Source organism: Choloepus didactylus, chromosome 20 (assembly GCF_015220235.1).
Source record: "Choloepus didactylus isolate mChoDid1 chromosome 20, mChoDid1.pri, whole genome shotgun sequence".
In the NCBI taxonomy this organism is placed as follows: Eukaryota; Metazoa; Chordata; class Mammalia; order Pilosa; family Megalonychidae; genus Choloepus; species Choloepus didactylus.
The window spans coordinates 13922365-13937911 of NC_051326.1; the positions used below are offsets into that span (position 1 = coordinate 13922365).

At 39.4% G+C, this 15547-nt stretch overlaps 1 protein-coding gene and 1 pseudogene across 4 annotated transcripts in view; one reads left to right on the forward strand and one right to left on the reverse strand.

Annotated features, from left to right (window-relative positions):
- Window positions 1-15547, reverse strand: part of DTNB (dystrobrevin beta) — a 386425-nt gene that overhangs the window by 303350 nt on the left and 67528 nt on the right. The window lies entirely within an intron of this gene.
- Window positions 8072-9104, forward strand: LOC119516408 (annotated as a pseudogene).

Below are 15547 nucleotides of genomic sequence, written 5' to 3' on the forward strand. Positions count from 1 at the left end.
GTGGGCCCAAGAATTTGCATTTATAATAAGCTCCTAGCTGGTGCTGATGCTGTTGGGCCTGTAGTCAGACTTTGAGAACCACTGGTCTAGATTTGTCTCAGTGCCCCCACCCTGCCCTTATGCTCTTACAAATGTCACCTGAGAGCAAGACCCTAATAAATTATTTCCATGAGAATCCCTATCTCAGGCTCTGCTTCTAAGGAACCCAGCCTAAAATGGAATATGATCTGTAAGAAAGTGTTGAGTTTAGCTTTCACATAAAGGTCACAGGGAATAGGGAAGATGGAGATTGGGCAGAAGAGCTGGCTTAAACTAGCCCCGTGGTGAGGGGAAGGTAAGAGAGAAAGCACTGGGATGTAAGTCTAGAATCAGCTCCAGTTCCTTATATGGGAAAGATAACCAGGGTTACTGGAATGTAAAAGAATGTGGGGGTATGGTCAAAGGCAGGGACTCTCAGCGAAACATTTGAACTAGTTAACTCTCTAATAGACTGTACAATTCAAAATCTCAAAGGCAGGCTAGTTAGCTCTCTTGGATAGGCTGCAACCTCTGGAGGACCCAGCCAATGGGGAAAGAGGGGAGAGACATGCGTATTAGGTGTAGGATATAACTATCGCCATGTGTGTGGTTTTTTTTTTTTGGCGTACCTGCCATGTTTTTGGCTGTGCATCCGTTCTTGCAAGATCATGAATAAATTCTTTTCTCCTTCACAACCAGGTGAGCGTTTTTAAGGTATAATTCTTGTTTCTAACATAATCAAAATTTTAAAAATAAATACATAAATCTGTATTTTCAAATGCTTCATATGAAGAGAAAATCTCTGAACGAATGTATAAGAAGCTGTTGACATAGCTTTCTTCTAGGCAGTGAAGTGGGACTGCGGTACAGGCAAAGGACAACATAGAAACATTCTCTTGCCATTTTAGACCTTCCTATACTAAATAAATTTCTACCACCATCATTTATTATCTTATAATAAAAATCTAAATTTAAAAAACCAAAACAAAAACAGAATAAAGTTGGTCACTGTCATGTTAAAACAAACATGGCACTTTAATAAATTCCCCCAAATTCCCCCAAAACATCCATGGGCTTATTTTTAACAGTTTAAATGTCATCTTTCTTGCAATGATGCTTTTGTAGCCTTCTAATACAGCTTGGAGGGAAAAACCCCACCCAGAAAGCTAATCTGTTAAACTGAACAAGGTCACCTTCCAATAGTTTGCAACATTTCAGATATTTTCACTATGATGAGTAAAATGACCAAATCATCATGATGAAGCTAAAACTTAATCAAGATTAAAAAAAATAATAATAAGATAAGGTTGAAAGAAATTTGAGGTCCTTGCAAATATACCTCCACATGTAGTGAAACTGTTAAGATTTGTCAAATCTGATAAGAAAACTATTTTGCAATAAGAAGTGATTGCATCTGTTTGGTTATATGAATCACAGTGTAACAGAATATATCTGGAAGACTACATAAGTGATTTATCATATGGGTTGCCTCTGAGGAGAGGAAATAGATGCTGAAGACAAGGTAGGAGGAAGTTTTAGCTTTTTTTAACATCTTTTGAATTTTAAACTTCGTGGCTATAGAACCAATCATGGTTTTTAAAACCAGCTTAGTTTAACTCAATTCAAGGAACTTCTGGGTAACGGTGGCAATAAGACAGACACAACATCTCCCCACCACTGCCTTCTGCTCCAACACCCAACATAATGAAATTAAGGAACACTGGAGCCTAATAAAACAAATCAAGGACCAAAACAACATCATTCAAGAACTAATAAGATACTTAAAGAACATAAAAGATAAAGCTGAAAATTAAATTACTGACATTGAGAAAAAGTCTTGAGTTTTATCTCAGTGAATGTGGATAAAAAAGACAAATTCTAAAAAGAGCAATTTTAAAGATTCCAGGTATGAAAGATGATTCATCCTAAGAATAGCTGGTGTCCCTGAAGAAGACAACCCAACAAACGGAAAAAAAGTAAATTCAAAGATAAAATAGAAGAAAAAAAAAATCCCTAAAATCAAGAACTATTACTAAATCTGCCAAGAGAAAGGGCTTAATACATTGAGGAAAAAATCATGTAGCTAAACATCTAGACATTTCTGATTAAGTTTTTTCTTTATGAATCCAGACGAAAACACTGAAGTCACCTGACAAGAAGATCCAAGCTCCGTGGCTTTCAATTGAGCGCTCCAAGTTTATTTCGGCATGTTGGAACTGGATTGGGTCGTTTATTAAGGGCATATTGAAACTGGATTGGTTCATTTATTTAAGCATATTGGAACTGGATTGGGTCATTTATTTAGGCAATATTGGAACCAGACTGGGTTGAGAGGCCTCAATTAGATGCTCACCCCTTTGGAAGGGAAAAAAAGCAAGTGCTGGGCATTTAAAAGACTCCATTTTATATGGGTTCTTCCTGGTCTAAGGAGTCCAATAACTTCTGCTAATTATATGTTCAAGAATTATGGACCGGGGTCATGTGGTTTCTTAGAAAAATGGGTGTTTTATATTAAAGATAGCTTAGTGCTACAGTGGCCACAACGGGGAAGTTTTAGTTTAAACAAGGTTAAACTACCTTGAAGTTTAAATAAGGTAGTTATTACTAAAGATTAAATGTCCTTTAGACGAAGTTATTCATTTGTGAGGCACCCAAGAAAAGAGAGGATCCCAAACACCCCCAAAGCAATGGAATGCATTTTTTGAATTGGTGTACTGAGGCATCAAAAAGAATTAGTGATTCCAAAATAGCCTCAATAAAATACACCTTTAGCCAATGAAAAACCTAAGAAATGAGAAGCCAAGACAACCGATGAGGACTGTAGACAAACGGACTTGACTCCAACTGCACCTGCAGCCCCTTCTCTTGATTCACCTTTGCCTAATTACTCTGAATCTACTCACCTTCTTTCTCAATTACCCTTGTACTTAGGAGATGCAGAAAAGGAAGCTAGTCAGATTAGACAGATGTTCTTGAAGGTCAGACCTCCACAGACCCAGGTGTTCCAACCACTGCAACCCGTGGTCAAAGACAGAACTCAGAAGTATAATCTAGGAATTCCCTAAACCCAGGAAAGATTCACAAAAATTTATAGAGGAATTTAGAATACTAATTGGGGCATATATCCTGGGTCTCTGATTTATATCAGTTCAAATAAATGCTCCTGGGGTCAGAAGAAGACCATAAATGGAGGACTGAAGCAAGATGGGAAGATCCTAAAAGGGATCTTAAAGAGCCAACTAGGCAGTCTTCAAAGGATGGATTTAGAAGAGCTCATAGAATAGCCAATGATGTCTTAGAAGCTATGCCTAAAGTTTTTCCTCAAAAAACAGATTGGTCGAGGACTCGGGCAAGATGGCAGCATAGAGAGGAGTGGAAGCTAAGTAGTCCCCCTGGAACAACTACGAAAAACCAGAAACAACTAGTAAATAATCCAGAATAACTGTGGGGGGACAAACGAGACCATCCACTCATCATACACCAACCTAAATTGGGAGGAATGCCCAAGATCACAGCATAAAATCTGTAAGTAAAACCTGCAGAACCAAGTCATGAGACCCCCTCCCCCATAGCCTGAGCTGCAAAGCCTCGTGGTACCAGAGAGAAGCTCTCTCCCAGCAAGCGAATACAGCTCAGCTGAGCTCCAACTGGGGTTTTAAGCAGCGAGTGTGAACTGCTCACTACAAGTATGCATCCACAAAAAACAGACAGAGGCTTTGGGTGACAACTGACCTGGGACAGCCGGAGGGTTGCCTTGGACTGGGTCTGAAGGAGACTATCTGTTTCTTTTTTGGTTCAGTAGAGAAAGCCCCAGTCATTTTCAGTTTCCAGGGCTGTGACTCTGGGAAGGGTGGAGACAGCACAAGCAGAGAGCAAGACCACTGAAATGCTAATGACCTCCACCTGAGGGGTCTGTCTTTTCTAGGAGGAAAGGGGTGGGGCCCTTTCCATTCAGAACCAGACCCCAGAGCCTGGGGGAACATGGCCATACCTCCTCACACCAGTCAAGAATTATAGGCTAACACGCATCACCTGCTGGGCAGAAAAGCACAGTGACCTGAGGCATCAAAGGGTAGAGCAATTTTGTAAGACACACCCTCAGGGAAACCAGATACTGAATATTTCTTCCCTCTGGGACCTGAGCCTGTTCTGGTCTGGGAAAACCTGATTTGGATAACCAAGGAAACCATGCCTAGACAACAGAAAATTACAACCTACACTAAGAAAAACAAAGTTATGGCCCAGTCAAAGGAACAAACGTACACTTCAACTGAGATACAGGAATTTAAACAACTAATGCTAAATCAATTCAAAAAGTTTAGAGAAGATATTGCAAAAGAGATAGAGGCTGTAAAGGAAGCACTGGACATGTATATGGCAGAAATCAAAGGTTCAAAAAAACAACTAGTAGAATCTATGGAAATGAAAGGCACAACACAAGAGATGAAAGAAACAATGGAAACATACAACAGCAGATCTCAAGAGGCAGAAGAAAACACTCAGGAACTGGAGAACAAAACACCTGAAAGCCTACATGCAAAGGAGCAGATGGAGAAAAGAATGAAAAAATATGAGCAACGTCTCCAGGAACTCAAGGATGAAACAAAGTACAATAATGTACGTATCATTGGTGTCCCAGAAGGAGAAGAGAAGGGAAAGGGGGCAGAAGCAATAATAGAGGAAATAATTAATGAAAATTTCCCATCTCTTATGAAAGACATAAAATTACAGATCCAAGAAGTGCAGCGTACTCCAAGCAGAAGAGATATGAATAGGCCTACGCCAAGACACTTAATATTCAGATTATCAAATGTCAAAGACAAAGAGAATCCTGAAAGCAGCAAGAGAAAAGCGATCCATTACATACAAAGGAAGCTTAATAAGACTATGTGTGGATCTCTCAGTAGAAACCATGGAGGCAAGAAGGAAGTGGTGTGATATATTTAAGATACTGAAAGAGAAAAACCACCAACCAAGAATCCTGTATCCAGCAAAGCTGTCCTTCAAATATGAGGGAGAGATCAAAATATTTTCCGACAAACAGACAATGAGAGACTTTGTGAACAAGACACCTGCCCTACAGGAAATACTAAAGGGAGCATTACAGGGTGATAGAAGACAGGAGTGCGTGGTTTGGAACACAATTTTGGGAGATGGTAGCACAACAATTTAAGTACACTGAACAAAGGTAACTATGAATACGGTTGAGAGAGGAAGGTGGGGAGCATGTGAGACACCACAAGAAAGGAGGAAAGATAAAGACTGGGACTGTGTAACTTGGTGAAATCTAGAGTATTCAACAATTGTGATAAAATGTACAAATATGTTCTTTTACGAGGGAGAACAAGCAAATGTCAACCTTGCAAGGTGTTAAAAAATGGGGAGGCATTGGGGGAGGGATGCAATCAGCATAAACTAGAGACTGTAACTAATAGAATCATTGTATTATGCTTCCTTTAATGTAACAAAGGTGATATAACAAGGTGAATGCAGATAAGAGGGGGGGATAGGGGAAGCATGTTAGACACTTGACATTGGTGGTATTGTCTGATTCTTTATTCTACTTTGATTTAAGGTTATTTTTCCTTTTGCTGCTTCCTAGCTGTCATTTTTTTTTCCTCTTTCTTTTGCCTCTCTACCTTCTTTGTCTCTCCCTCCTGCCTTGTGGAAGAAATATAGATGGTCTTATATAGATAGTGGTGAAGGTGGTGAACACATAAATGTATGACCATGCAGAAAACCATCGATTATTTACTTGGGATGGAATCTATGGTGCATGAACAAAACCATATTAAAAAAAAATGGGTTGATGACAAAACCTCGAGGGCAGTATACTGAGTGAAATAAGCCAGACACATTAGGACAATTATTGCAGGGTCTCACTGATAGGAACTAATTATAATATGTAAACTCATAGACATGAAATATAAGGTACCAAGATACAGGACGAGGCTTAAGAATGGGGAGTGGTTGCTTAGTATGAGCAGAATGTTCAATTAGGACGAACTTAAATGTTTGGAAATGAACAGGGGTGTTGGTAGCAAGATGTGAGAATAACTAACAGTGCCGAATGGTGTGTGAATGAGGTGGAAAGGGGAAGCTCAGAGTCATATATTTCACCAGAAGGAAAGTTGGAGGTCAAAAGATGGGAATGTATAAAACTGAATCCTATGGTGGGCAATGCCCATGATCAACTGTACAAATACTAGAAATCGCTTCCATGAACCAGAACAAATGTATGACAATGCAATTAGAAGTTAATAATAGAGGGGCATATAGGGAAGAACTATATACCTATTACAAACTATATACTACAGTTAGTAGTATTTCAACATTTTTTCATAAACAGTAACAAATGTACTATATCAATACTACGAGTCAACAATTGAGGGGGGTTGGTTAGGGACAGGGGAGGATTAGAGTTTCCTTTTCTTTTTTTCTTTTTTCATCTTTCACTTTATTTCTTGTCTGGAGTAATGAAAAGTTTCTAAAAATTGAACAAAAATTAAGTGTGATGGATGCACAGCTGTATGAGGGTACCCAGGGGCAAGTGATTGTACACTTTGGATCTTTGGATAATTGTATGGTATCTGAACAATCTCAATAAAAATGGAAAAAAAAAAAAAAAAAAAAGACAGATTGGTCCATCATCCAGGCCTGTGAACAAAACAAAGAGGAATGAGTCCTGGAATGGAAAGCACCATACACACCTCATTTGTCAATGGGCTTTGTCCTGAACTAAGTAGAATGATCAAAAAACACAAATTAAGTTGGGGATCTGCTCTCTTGACTGAATTGGTAAATACAGCAGAACATTTTGAAAGACCTCGGGAACAAGAAAAAATTCAAAAGACTAACAAATTGATGTCTCTACAGTTGCAGCAACTATAGGAACCAAGAACACCCCAGGGCCATCTTATCGACTTAGATTCAGAGAGCCAAATCAGAAAAATCCAATACCTAGAAATATCCATTTGCATTGCAAACAGCTTGGGCACTGGAAGAGAAACTGTCCAATTTTAAACCCCCAAATACCAAGGCAGGCCACAGAATTGCCCCACTGTCTTATTAGAGAAAGTCCTCAAAAATGTGATGCTTGAGACCAAAGCCAACTCTGAGGCATCTATGGTAAACTGCTCCCCTTAATACCCTCAAACCAGCAAGGGGAGACCAACATTACATTAATGGAGAGCTCTGTACTGTGTTAGTAGATACTAGAGCAACCCTTTCTATTTTGAACTCCACCCTCATAAAACAAAAAGTCCCTTGGAGTAACAAAATTGTCTTAGTGGGAGGGGGATTTCCAGTCAAGTCAGAAGATTCCTCTAACAGAGTCTGCACAGATAACTTTCAGGCATATTACAGAGAAAAAAAAAAAGAGGCTTTCCTTTCACATGACACAGCTCCAATAAGCCCCTTGGGACGAGATTTTCTTTCTAAGCTAAGGGGACATATTAAATTCTCTTCAGAAGAGAGAACCCTAGAATTTTCAGACCCTCCAGAACCTGAGTCACCTTGTACCTTACAGGCAAAAATTGATCATGATGAGGTCAGTCTTTGAACCTCCCCAAACCCAGACCTCTCCAAAGTACCCAGTAGCTTCTATGCCTCCTTCTCAACAGACATAGGGAAAATTAAAAGTGCTGAACTTATAAAAGTTCAAATAGACCCCTCAAAGGCATTGCCAAAATTGCCCCAATACCCTTTGAAACTGGAAGCTATTCAGGAGCTTACTCCAATAATTGAAAACTTGATTAAACAAAGCCTTGTGATTCCTTTCACAAGCCCCTGATATACCCCTATCCTTCCAGTTAAGAAACCAAACAGATGAGGTTGGAGGTTCGTGCAAGGTTTTCGGGCAGTAACTAGTAGTTCCAAACCCTACCACTTTGATATCAAATGTGTCTTCAGGGTCACAATGGTTCACAGGGTCAAAATGCTTAGCCTTTGCATTGTCGTGTCTCCAGTACCAGTAGTTTCTCTGTTCTGTGATCAGAGTGATTCACAGGAACTTCTTAAGTAGGAAACGAAAGGATCCAGGAGCAAGGAAAATATGACTTTTTATATTGATCCGGGATTGGCTATGAAACCCAGCATTTTCATTGGAGGGAGTTTCATTTTGAAAAAGAAAGGCCTCCTTAGAGAAGGTCAAGGCAGACATGCATATCTTGAAGAATGGTTGTGGTGGGCTGGACTGATATCAATGGGAGCTGGTGAGGCGGCAACTGTGCTGCTTTGCGTTTGCTCCGGCCACATTGGTGACTCCATTGGGAGCTCTCAGTGTCTTAGTGAGTGCCATTCTTTCTTCATACTTTCTAAATGAAAGACTCAATCTTTGGAAAATTGGGTGTTTGTTACGTATTCTAAGGTCTACAGTTATGGTCATTCTTGCTCCAAAAGAAGAGGAGATAGAGACCTTAAATGAGATGTCTCACAAGCTGGGTGACCCAGGTTTTGTGGTCTTTGCCACCCTTGTGGTCATTGTGTCCGTGATATTAATCTTCATAGTGGGACCCCACCACGGATAGACCAACGTTCTCGTGTATATAGCAATCTGCTCTGTGATCAGAGCATTTTCGGTGTCCTGTGTCAAAGGCCTGGGCATCGCTATTAAAGAACTGCTTGCTGGAAAGCCCATGCTGCAGCACCCCCTGGCCTGGGCTCTGTTGCTGAGCCTGGTAGTGTGTGTGAGCACACAGATCAACTACCTGAACAGGGCCCTTGACATATTCAACACCTCCATTGCGACGCCAATTTATTACGTGTTCTTCACAACATCGGTTTTAACTTGTTCATCTATTCTTTTTAAGGAGTGGCAAAATATGCCTGTTGACGATGTCGTTGGTACTTTGAGTGGCTTCCTTACCATCACTGTGGGGATATTTTTACGGCATGCCTTTAAAGATCTCAGTTTTAATCTAGCAAGTCTGCCACTGTCTTTCCGAAAAGATGAGAAAGTAATGAATAGCAATCTCTCTAATATGTATGAAATTTTTAATAATAATGAAGAAAGCTTAACCTGTGGAGTTTAACAACACACTGGTGAAAATATCTCCCTAAGAAATGGAAACCTGACAGCTTTTTAAAAAAGAGAAAGTTAAAAATTTGATCTATATTTCTGCTATAAAGTGAATTTGAATATCAGAATGTGTCTGAAAAAGCATAGTCCTCAAATAAGGTTCTCTAAAGACAATCTTTTTAAAGATTTAAAGACCAATATATTATTTTTCGTACATTTAAACACTAAAATGACCACAGTATGTGGCCAATTTCTATTTCTAGTAACACTGTATTATTTTGGAGGTATTTTAAATTTTGAGTCCTTTACCCAAAACTAAATGCACTAATGACAATTTTAAGTCTATAAAAATGTTTTATTTTTTCATTGGTGATAAAAGTCTGAAATGTATATTTGTCATCTTCTCTGTCAATCCTGACCATTTTAAATCTTTTCAATTTAAAAAGAACAAAATTATCTGAATACAATATGCTCTGGTTTATCTTGCCTATAAAATGCCTCCTGTTTGATGAATTATTTTAATTTTGAACTGTTATTTTAAGGGAATCTTAAGTTACTAAATGAAGGCAAACTCCAGACACAAAAAAGATTAGGAAATCACCCCAAAGAAATATTTTTTCGGCTGTGATGTAATCACCACACATAAGATTCCATGCATACAGTTGATGGACTTCTTGGACAGCAGTTTTGTTAAACCAGGTGCGTCTTGCCTCTTTTGGGACTGGGCTCTTTTGGAGTCTGCCAGTTTTACTGTTCAGTTACTCTAAAATCTTGTGATGCCTGGATACTTGATTATTTTACAGCTCTTGCACTTTTCAATATATTTTTATAATGAGTTACATTGTCATTTAGACCATTTAACAACTCTGGGAAATAAAATACCATCAGAAGACTAGGGTTAGTTCTTGAATTTAACTCATGTTATAATAAAAAGACAAATTGATACAGTTCTTTTCTAAGTCTAAATGTTTGGAGCAAACTTAAAATGCTTGTAAAATACGATTTCTTTGTACCAAGTATATCTGATTTTGCTGCTTAAAGAGTTCACTTGAAGCACTCTATATTTTGGTCTTTAAAAAAATGTTAGAGAACAATTTTAAACATGTAAAAAAGTAGACTAATGTAATGACTTCAGAACCTGTCAACTTATGGCCATTAATTGGTCTTAAAAAAAAATATTGGGCCTGCCCTGTCCTGCTGCTCCTGCCCAAGATACCCAGCCCATGGGTCAGCACGTGCAGCAGCCACCGGGAGGACCCTCCCCCAGCCAGAGGTGCTGCCCCAAGCGGGAGGCTGTTGGAGGCAGAGTGTGTGGCCACCTTCCCCATGTACTTTTAAACCACAGGTTGGCAGATATATCTGTTTATGAACTGTACATGTATGTGCTTTATACATAAAAAGTTTTTTTGCCTCCCCAAGAACCAGTTTTGGTGATGATATTGCCCCCACTGAGAACACCTGAATTAACTAATACTAAAAAAAATTAAATATTTTATAGCACTTGAAATTATCTTGTAAATAAGTGTAAATTACCACTTTTTATTTGGCTTATAATTAAATCTTACAAAAACTCAAAAAAAAAAAAAAAAAAAGGCTTAGCCTTTTTGGTATTCCAGTTAATGACAGCCAGTATTTGTTTGCCTTTACTTGGAGAAATCAGCAGTGATGCCAGAGGCTCTTTTCTATTTTTCCCAAGTCTTACATCAAGACTTGACAATCCTGAAGTGCCCTACAAACTCAATCGTAATTCAGTCTGTAGATGATTTACTACTTTGCTTCCTTACTAAAGAGGATTCAGAGGCTGACTCTATTTATCTCTTACAACAATTGGCCTACAAAAGACTTTCTAAAGAAAAACTCCAGTTTTTGAAAGAAAGGATACACTGTTTATTATCTATAGCCAGAGCCAGTGGATACAGCTTATCTGAACTCTTCAAAGGCAGTGGCAGCTGTAACTAAATTAGAAGCCTCTTCAGAGCTATGACTTTTATTTGCATATTTGCCACTCTGTAGAAAGCTTATTGAATTCTTAATGAACTCAACATTTCTCTGCCAATAGACTAACCTTCTATGAGATTCTACTCTTCTCTCCTTCACATTTTTGCCTCTGAAGTTGCAACCTTCTAAACTTGCCACCATGTTCCCTCTACCTGACGATGGAAAAGACCACAACTGAGTCGATGCAGTTTCTTAGGTTTCAATTCCCCAAGTTAACATAAGGACACTGCTTAAAAACCCTGAGTTAGTGTTTTATGTTAATGGATGATTTGCAAAAGACTCCCAAGGAAATTAAAAAGCAAGATACGCTAAAACAACTCAATATGAATTAATATGAAAAGGGAGACTCCCCTGATTTAAATCTGCTGAGGCAGCGGAGCTGTTACGTCTTGACCTGAGCATGCAGACTGCCAATGACAAAACTAAATATTTTTACCATGACTCCAGTATGCTTTGGAAACAGAAGGGTTTCCTAACCTCTAAGGAACTCCTATCAAAAATGTGTCCCAACCAAAGGGTAAAGGTTGAAACTGACTGTGTTCAAACTTCAACTTCCATGTGAGACCAAGGGAAGAGATGTTTATTTGGTGTAGGATCTATATTTTCTAAACAATATAACTTCTACACTCAGTTTGTTCAAATACTACAATTACATGGAACTTTCAATAGGAAATGAGCTACGGTAGGTCTGTATAGATTAGAATGGAATAGCAACACATCCTAAAGTAATTTGGGTGGGGAATAAAAATATATATTTGGGGCCCCCCTGAAGAGCTGCGGGAGGATGCAGAGGTGTTGAACTTCCTCACCTGGATTGTCGCTGATGTTCTCACAAACATTGGGGACTGACAGCTTGATGTGCTGAGCCCTCTGTCTTGGGGCTGGCCCCTATGAAGCTTGTTGCTGCAAGGAGAGGCTAAACCTGCTTATAATTGTGCCTAAGAGTCTCCCCGAGTGCCTCTTTGTTGCTCAGATGTGGCCCTCTCTCTCTAACTAAACCACTTTTGCGGGTGACCTCACTGCCCTCCCCGCTACGTGGGACCTGATTCCCAGGGGTGTAAATCTCCCTGGCAACGCAGGATATGACTCCCGGGGATGAATCTGGACCTGGCATCATGGGATGGAGAACATCTTCTTGACAAAAAGGGAGATGTGAAATGAAACAAAATGGAGCTTCAGTGGCTGAGAGATTTCAAATAGAGTCAAGAGGTCACTCTGGTGGACATTCTAACATACTATATAGCTAGCACTTTTTAGGTTTTAATAATTGGAATAGCTAGAAGTAAATACCTGAAACTACCAAACTCCAACCCAGTGGTCTTGACTCTTGAAGACGATTGTTTAACAGTGTAGCTTACAATGGGTGACAGTGTGATTGTGAAAGCCCTGTGGATTGCACTCCCTTTATCCAGTGTATGGATGGATGAGTAGAAAAATGGGGACAAAACCTAAATGAAGAATAGGGTGGGATGGGGGGTGATCTGGGTGTTTTTTTTTTTTATTTTTTATTCTGATTCTGATTCTTTCCGGTGTAAGGAAATGTTAAAAAAATAGATTGGGGTGATGAATGCACAACTGTAAGATGGTACTGTGAACAGCTGATTGTACACCATGGATGACTGTATGGTATATGAACATTTCTCAATAAAACTGAATTAAAAAAAAAAAAAAGATATGACAACTGAATGCATTAAAAAAAAAAAAAAAGTGCCCCAAGGTAATGAACTCTTGTCAGCTATCCTATTGCCCTCACAAATTGCTATTAAAAAAACAGAGGCTCATACCTGTTGAACTGTACATGAATATCAAGGAATTGCAATAGCTGATTTCCACACAAAATCAACTACTTAGCAAACTGCTGAACCAGCTAGGCTGTTGTTCTAGTTTTCCAATGCTGCTGGAATGCAAAACACCAGAGACGGATTGGCTTTTATAAAATGGGGTTTATTTGGTTACACAGTTACAGTCTTAAGGGCATAAAGTGTCCAAGTTAACGCATAAACAATTGGGTACCTTCACTGGAGGACGGCCAATGGTGTCCGGAAAACCTCTGTTAGCTGGGAAGGCATGTGGCTGGCATCTGCTCCAAAGTTCTGGTTTCAAAATGGCTTTGTCCCAGGATGTTCCTCTCTAGGCTGCAGTTCCTCAAAATGTCACTCTTAGTTGCTCTTGGGTTGTTTGTCCTCTCTTAGCTTGTCCGGAGCAAGAGTCTGCTTTCAACGGCCGTCTTCAAACTGTCCCTCATGTGCAGCTCCTGTGCTTTCTTCAAAGTGTCCCTCTTGGCTCTAGTAGTTTGCTCCTTCTGTCTGATTTTGTACAGTGCTCCAGTAATTCAATTCAGACCCACCCTGAATGGGCGGGCCAACACCTCCATGGAAATTATCCAACCAGAGTCATCACCCACAGTTGGGTGGGGCACACCTCCATGAAAACACTCAAGGAATTACAATCTAATTAACACTGACAGGTCTGCCCACACAAGATTACATCAAGGATAATGGTGTTTGAGGGGACATAATACATTCAAACTGGCACAGGTGTGCAACTTGAATGAACTCCACAAAATTGAACCAGGAAAAATAATTTATGGCAATCAGTTTGACAGACAATGCTATGTACCTGATTTGGAACAACACATATGGGAACTAGAAGGATGCAAATTTAATATAAAAAAGAGGCCTCATGGCTAGTTGCTGCAAGGGAGAGGCTAAGCCCACTTACAATTGTACCTAGAAGTCCCCCCCCAGAGAGCCTCTTTGCTGCTCAGATGTGGTCCCCCTCTCTCACTAAGCCCACTTGGCAGGTGAACTCACTGCCCTCCCCCCTATGCTGGATGTAACTCCCAGAGGTGTGAATCCCCCTGGCAATGTGGGAAATGACTCCTGGAGATGAGCCTGGACCCAGCACTGTGGGATTGAGAGGATCTTCTTGACCAAAAATGGGAAGAGAGATGAAACAACATAAGGTTGCAGTGGCTGAGAGATTTCAAATGGAGTCAAGAGGTCACTCTGGAGGCTATCCTTATGCATTATATAGATATCACCTTTCAGTCTGTAGTATGTTGGAATGGCTAGAGGGAAATATCTGAAGCTGTAAAACTGTAACCCTTGATTCTTGAAGACAATTGTATAACTATGTAGATTACCTAGTGTGACTGTTGACTGAAAACCTTGTGGCTCATACTCCCTTTATCCAGTGTATGAACAGATGAGTGGAAAAACGGGGACAAAAATTAGATGAAGAATATGGTAGGATGGAGCAGATGGAAAGATTTAGGTGTTCTTTTTTGCTTTTGTTTTATTTTGGAGTAAGGAAAAGGTTCAAAAATGGAATCTGGTGATGAACACACAACTGTATGATGGTGCTGTGAATAACTGATTGTACTCTGTGGATAACTATAGGGTGTCTGAATATATCTCAATTAAACTGTATTAAAAAAAAGTAAGTGAACAATGGCAGAGGAGGTGAATGGGATGTTTTGGATGTTCTTTTTTATCTTAATTTTTATTTTATTTTTTGAAGTAATGAAAATGTTCAAAGTTTGTGGTGATGAAAGCATAACTATATGACGATACTGTAAACAACTGATTGTACACTTTGGATAATTGTATGTTATGTGATTATATCTCAATAAAATTGCATTTTTTTTTTTTAATAAAAGGCCTCATGGAGGGCACAGACGGCCACCTAATCCCTCCTGCGTTCTTAAAATTACCTCTGCTAAAAGCTCTACATTTCATCACCCACCATTGCACTGATAGGAAGATTTGAATAATGAAAAATATTGGTGGGGAGATTTCTCTAAGGTGGTCAGAATAGTTTATAATGATCAATATCTAGTCTGCCAAACTCACAATTCAGGAAAAACCATTAAGGTCTCGAGTGGTGCATTTCCACCACCTGCTGGCCCATTTGAACATTAACAGATGGATTTCATTCTAAGGGTTAGCAATATGAACTTGTTATCTATGACTTTTCATGACAGATTGAAGCCTTTCCTCGCAGGAAGGTGGATGCAATCACAGTGGAAAAGAAACTGTTAGAAAATGTATTCCCATTGTGGATATCCCTTATGAAATATCAGTGATGGAGGGACCCACTTCATGGGCCAAATAAGCAACTTAATGAAGTCCTCCAGACACTCTGGTAATACATTGCCTCTTACCATCCCATCCCCAGTCATCTGCAAAGGGGGAACAAATGGCACATTAAAATTAGCACAATTGACAGAATCCACAGGATCGCTCTGGCCTAAAGTTTTTTCTCTAGTTTTAATGGCTATATGATCAATTGTTGGAAAACATAAACTTACTCCTTATGAAATAGTTACTGGGAGAACCTCATACATCACCCACTCTGATAAACTCTGATTTGACTTAATATTGTAAAGCCTTAATGCACTATGCCAAAGAATATTTCCATCAGGTGAAAAAAGCCTTCCAGGACCCACCACTTGATAAGGACTTCTCACAAGCCTTAGAGCCTAGAGACTGAGTCTTCTGGAATTGACAC